We start from the raw sequence: 7,042 nt of genomic DNA, 5'->3' as shown, positions 1-7,042 counted from the left end.
CACATACATATCTTACATAATTTATATCATATTGTATATCAGGTTTTATATATAAAGATTTTTATTAATATGTCATGCATTTTTTATGTGATTAAACTCAGGGTGAGCATAAATTTGATGACTGCATACATTCTATCATAAAACCTTCCTTCTTTCTGTCATGGAAAAAAAACAATGTGAAATAGAACATCTTGATTTTTTTTTTTCCTGCAATACTAGGGATTGAATCCAGGGGCATTTACCACTGAGCTACATAAGGTACATTCCTAGCCTTTTCATTTTTTATTTTGAGACAGGATCACACTAAGTTGCTGAGGCTGGCCTTAAACTTGTGCTCCTCCTGCCTCAGTCTCCCCAGTTGTTACAGGCATGCACCACTCTTCCTGCCATCTCTTAATCACATTTTAAGTGTACAATAGATTACTGTTAATTATATGCCCTCCATGGCTCTAATCAGTCAATTTGTTGCCCAGCTGACTTCTGAATTGGAGTTCACCACTTGCTTAGCAGGTACATAAAATTAAGCTAACTTAATGACCATTCTCACTCAGTTTTCTCATTGTAAAATGGGCATAATATTATAATATTACTATCTCATCAGAGTACTATCTAGATTAAATAAAAACATGTAAATCATTTAAGGTAGCAAATAGAATTACTCAATCTGTCTTTTGTTGCTAGTATAAGTCAACCTAAATTGTCAATCACAATAGGAACTTGAAATACTTAGTTGCAACTTACGTAATTTAGATTGATTTTGCCTCAGTAAAAAGAAAATGTTCTCTTTGGACTACCTAAGATCATTTTTTCACTTTTTAAAATGTAGCATGTCAGTTGGGTGCAGTGGCATAGGAACTATAGTCCCAACTACACAGAGAGATCACCTGAGCCCAAGAGCTCAAGATTCTCCTATCAAAAAAAAAAAAAAAAAGTGGTATATCCAAATGAAATCTTTTATTTCCCTCTCTGTGGTTTGACCTATATAACACAATGCCTGACACAGAGTAGAAAATCAATAATGTTTTTCCTTTTTTTCCCCCTTTCTGTGTGTATGTGTGTGTGTGTGTGCGCGCGCGCGCCCTCACACATACATGTGCATGCTGGACATTGAACCCAGGGTTTTGCATATGTATACTACCACTGAGCTAAACCCTCATGCTTCAAAATGTAACTGTTTGTTCTGAGTCTACATGAGATATATCATTGAATCCTTGGTTAATAGTGGTAGATGATAAAACTTTTAATAAGTTCACTGACTTCACACAAATAACTCACAGAGCCCATTACCCTTTTGCTGAAAAAGATACTACCATACCTACCTACTAACAGATCTGACCAGGAGGAAAAAACAAGTTTTCCTACCCATTTCATGTCCCTCACACTACTACTGGCTAACATTGTTGGGGAGAGGGGCACTTACGTGAGTAGAAGTAGGTCAAACAAGGCTGAATTTTTCAATAACTAAATACAATTAGAAATCTGTGGGGTCTGCCTAAGATATCATAAAGGATAATTCAGAAAAGATAGGCATAGGGGCGCACACCTATAATCCCAGCCTTAGAACTAAGAAAGAGTTAATGCTACTTAGGATATAAGATATTTAAGTGTATGTGCTGCTGAAGCAAGCACTAATATATTTAAGAAGACAATAATTTACAGTATATGCAAATCACAGCTTGGGAGGCTGAGGCAGGAGAATCACCAGTTCAAAGCCAACCTTACCAACAGAGAGACGTTAAGCAACTCAGTGAGACCCTGTCTCTAAATAAAATACAAAATAGGACTTGGGATGTAGCTCTGTGGCTGGGTGCCCCTGAGTTCAATCCCTGGTGCCAAAAAATAAAATAAAATAAAATTTTTAAAAATAAAAAATTTTAAAAATAAAAATATATGCAAATCATCTGATATTAACAGTAATAGTATAATGAATATGTACCCAAACTGTTTTATTATTTGTTTTAGTCAATTTTACCATGCTAAAATATCACTTGTGAATTATTTTAGTAATTTATAATAAAGACAGTAGAATTCTCAAAGCAAGTGCCTCTAGTTTGCTGCTTGACAAAAACTCTTACTTATATTTAAAGATCAGTACATTTGTAATCTCTAGAAAAATTATAAATATTATAGTCCCGTGACAATTTTAATTATCTAATTATGTTTCTTTTTTCCTAACTAGATGTGTGTTTTGTTATTGTTTTTTTGCAATGTTGGGTATCAGACCCAGGGCCTCATGCATACTAAACAAGTGCTCTATTACTAAGCTACATCCCCAGCCTCTGGATGTGTGTATATGGTTGTTTTGTTTCGTTGTTTTGTTTTTGTTTGGGGTTTTTTGCTTTGTTTTGTTTTTTGGGTTTCTTTTGGTTTGCTTTAGTATATTGGACATCCTTCTAATATAAACTATGAGAAAGCAACTCTGATTCAATGGAAGAGATGCTGAAAGATTCAAGATTAATGTCATCCATTATTAGCATGTAAAACTGAGGGAAAGATCAGTGAATTGTGCTCATAGAATTCTGCCCCCATGGGTGATGTAAGTGTCAAGTCCAAAGTCATCAATGGGAAAGATGAAGAACAATGGACTCACAGAGCATGGGACCTGGAATCTGTTCATTACTACTCACTATGTCAATATTTTATCCCAGCCCCCTCAGGCTGATTCTAGGTTAATATGGTGGTAATCATGTTTGCTATAGTAGGGAAAGGAGGTGACAAACTGAACCCAGTGGTAGTGCTGAAAAACTTCCCGAGTCACACTTGGTCCAGGATTTTCCAGGGAAGATGGACAGAGGGAAAGGAGGTGCTGGCACCAAATGAGGGCTTGGCACAGGGCTCTGGAAAGTTCAGAGGAGCTGGAAGCCAAGGTGGCAGGACACACATGGATAGCAATGAACTCTATGGCCATGAGCGTCTGCAATGCCCATACAAGGGACAGCAGTCCAAACCCTATCATGCCTAAGCAGATAGAGCCATATGGGGGATGACAGACTTGCCCTAACCTGTCTCCCATATGGGACTGACCCAGCCTCATTTAAGCCCATTGTGGGCAGTGTGAGAGAGTGGTGGTCAGGGTAGCCCAGTGTTGGACAGGACACCCTAGTAAACACTCTATCTAGTTTCTGGTTCATCTCCATCCCTCAAAGCTTTTGGATATGCACATGGCTGAAGGAAGTCTTGCTGGCTGAGAACTCTGGAAAGCTCCCTCTAGTAAGACTGGGCAGGGGTGGCAGGGTGAGGGTGGGGACTGCTTTCAGAAAGCCGCTTAGTAATGGATGGATCCAGATTTCTTAGACTTCAGAGATGATGCCTGTTCTGATAGGAACATGATTCAATGCTCCAACTTGGGGCTAATTTGCCAAATGAGGTAGTTCCATCCTGATCTCTCTAGGCAGGGTTGGTCTGGGAAAACAGAAAACAGGCCTTCCCAAAACCCACAGGGATAAAAAGTGGCCAAGAAAAGCCAGATTTGGTTTCCCAGAATGCAATGAGAAAAATAGAGAGGGCTGTAAAGAATTCTAGGTACAGGCTGAGCTAATGGTGACTTCTATTTATGATTCTGATCCTGCAATTGGCTTGGGTGGATGCATTTTTAAGGACAGGAACTACATTCTATTTGTTTTTATATCCCCTACCTAGCACAATGCCTGACACATAGTAGGCATCTAAAAAGTGATTGAGGCAACAGATTAAATAAGTGACATATTATTCATCATTGAAAAGTTGAAATTAAGTTGTTGATAGCAAGCACATTTTGGCAAAGTCATTGATGTTATTAAGCATGAAGTGCTAAATGTGCTAGGGTACGAAGACCTATTTCCATAAGGCTATAGACTTACTGAGCAGAGCTGATAATTGACTTTATTGCTCAACAAATTGCCGACACAAACATAGGCATTATAATGATGAAAAAAATATAAATTGTGTTGGCTTTTTAAAAGTCACTTCATTTATTTTAAGCTGTGATGAACTTATTACTGTGAACAGTTTGAAGGAGTTCTTAATTTCCCAGTAATGTGATAGTGAGCTGGAAGGTGGAATATGACCTAAGGGTTGCAATTCTACACGGGTATTTAACTTCTTCAAGTAACTCATTAACTATTTGTATTACTAATGCAAAGTGCATGATGATTCTGGAATAAGTAAATAGACAAATGCTTTGGGAAATGGTAAATATTTCATGATTTTATGCTGTAAGATGCTCTCTGCTTTGTGAGTTGTCTTATATCCACAGAGATATTGCCTCAAATTTATTGCTTGCTGTGTAAGTTTTCACCCTCAAATGTGGTGCAGAGTTGTAAAGCTTTTGCTTGAACTGTGTTTGTGATTCATTTCTCATAACAATTACTTGCAAGTTGGCACATACTCAGATACCTGCATGGAAACTTTTTTCAGAAACTATAAACAGTGGTGTGGTGCTGAATTTAAAAATACAGTCTATTAAAAAGGCAAATTTAATATCATTTTGTTTATATCCTTAACTGTGATAGTCTACCTCTTAGGTTCTAAACCATAGTGATATCTGTATTAATATGGCTATTGTCTTAATTTTACAAGCCTAACCTCATGTTTTTTTTGTTTTGTTTTTTAATTTATTTTTTTTAGTTTTCGGTGGACACAACATCTTTGTTTGTATGTGGTGCTGAGGATCGAACCTGGGCCGCACGCATGCCAGGCAAGCGCGCTACCGCTTGAGCCACATCCCCAGCCCAAGCCACATCCCCAGCCCTCTCATGTTTTCATGTCTGTTGACTTCAGTAAAACATTGAATGTAAAGATGAAGTTTCTTAAAATAAAGATGAAATATTTTCCTAAATACTACCAAGTGAAAATCCAGCCCACCAACAATCTAGACATTTATGTCTGATTTGTTTATCTTTTGTTTCCTAGTACCTAAATGAATCTGGCATAAAAAGAACCTGAACTAGTTATCTTCCAATGTCAGATACGTAAACTGAACTGCAAATAAATAATTTTCTATTCTTTTGATACATATTTTTGTTTTGCACAAATAAATGATAGAAAATAATAAAGGGAAATGTTCTCATTCTTATTAATAATTACAGTTTAGATTAATCCTATCTTAGGTTGCAATTAAAAAAAAAAAAAAAAAAAAAAGCTTGGCCAAGAAAGAAATAGTTCTACTAAGTTCAGTTCAAATCAGACTTTTCTAGGATATTGTGAATTTATTATTTATTTATTTTGGTACTGGGGTTTGAACCCAGAGGCATTTACACTTAGTTACATCGCTGACCCTTTTAATTATTATTATTTTTATGCTGAATCAGGGTCTCACTAAATTGCTTAGGGCCTCACTATGTTGCTGAACTTGCAATACTCTTGCTTCAGCCTCCTGAGTTGCTGGGATTACAGGCACGTGACACTGCTTCCAGTAGATGTTATGCATTTATAATGTCACAAAATAAATATAAAGAAAAAGACTCTTAATGATGTTTTAGATAAATGAAACCAGAACATCTACACTGATTACAAAAAGTTCACAAGTATTCTGAAAGAAAACATTGAATGTAAAGATGAAATTTCTTAAAATAAAGATGAAATATTTTCCTAAATACTACCTGCTGAGAGCCACGGCCAAGTCTGTATGGCCCCTGGCATTTTGCCAACAGTATTGATTGACAGGCGAGGCATTACTATCCGCCTCTGCCGCAACTTTTGAGTTCTCGCACTATTTTGGAGTTCTCATGGGGATTTCCGGGGATTCCCCGAGAGTTCCCATTGGTTGGGGAAGTGCAGGAGGAGGGATTTCCGGGAGAGATATTTCCGGCTGGGGGTTCCTGGACAAGCCTCCTGGCACGTTCGGGAGGATTCCCCGGGAGCTGTGTGAAGTGTTTTCCTGCAGTTTAAAAATAAAGTTTGTTCCTGCTTCAGTGGCTCGTGATTTGTGCCCAGCCAGACTGCGGCAACTACCAAGTGAAAACCCAGCCCATCAACAATCTAGACAAACACAGTTCATTGGTGCATGGTTACATTGACAGTAATAGTGGTACATTATCCTCTTACAAGAAAGAAAAACTTTTTACTAAATCTAAACAATACTTTTTAAAATTTTTTTTATTTTTATTTTTTAGTTCTCGGCGGACACAACATCTTTGTGGAGGATCGAACCCGGGCCGCACGCATGCCAGACCAGCGCGCTACCGCTTGAGCCACATGCCCAGCCCCAAATCTAAACAATATTAAGGAATTGTTGTGTGAATCATTCTTAAGGGGTATGGCCAACATAATGGACAATTGTTTTTAGTCACAATTGTACAAAGTGTGAATAATGCCATTACTAAAATGCTGTCCCTTCTGAAAAAGAATAAAGAATGTGACCAGAGAAAGTTGAGCAGGTTAGTGAAGCATCCCAAAAGGATGTTACTTGTGAAAGGGTTAAAGTCAATGTAGAGAGAAGAGAATAATATTTAAAGAGATATCTTCAGGCTGGGCGAGGTGGCGCACACCTGTAATCCCAGTGGCTCAAGAGGCTGAGACCGGAGGATCACAAGATCAAAACCAGCTTCAGCAAAAAGTAAGGTGCTAAGCAACTCAGTGAGACCCTGTCTCCAACTAAAATACAAAATAGGGCTGGGGATGTGGCTCAGTGGTCGAGTGCCCCGGAGTTCAATCCCTGATCCAAAAAAAAAAAAAAAAAAAAAAGAGTTATCTTCAAATATTTGTAGAGTATTTTATATAGGACATAATAGATCTTATTTGGTTTTGCTGGGAGACAAATAAGATTTATTAAATGGGATAGGGGGACTGTGAATCAATGAATTCCCTGTGCATTTCCAAAAGTGCTCAATATTATCATTACCAGGGTAATTTGTCTTTATTCTCTCTAAAATATATTTCAAAATAAATATAAAACAGCTATACCCAAAAAGTGAAAGATAAAAAAGGCAGTAGGCAGATAGGCAAGAAGGCAGGCAGGCTGACAGGCTCAGAAAAATCATAAGAAATAATCTATCAAAGATTTCCTTAATGGGTGAATGCAATGTAATTTGAGATGATGGTTACTAGTTTCTTATGAGAATAG

This window comes from Marmota monax, unplaced genomic scaffold (assembly GCF_021218885.2).
Source record: "Marmota monax isolate L192 unplaced genomic scaffold, Marmota_monax_Labrador192_F-V1.1 WCK01_AAM20220418_F8-fsc00012, whole genome shotgun sequence".
NCBI classification, from domain to species: domain Eukaryota; kingdom Metazoa; phylum Chordata; class Mammalia; order Rodentia; family Sciuridae; genus Marmota; species Marmota monax.
The sequence above is the reverse complement of the archived record's forward strand: the minus strand, read 5'-3'. Positions refer to the sequence as shown.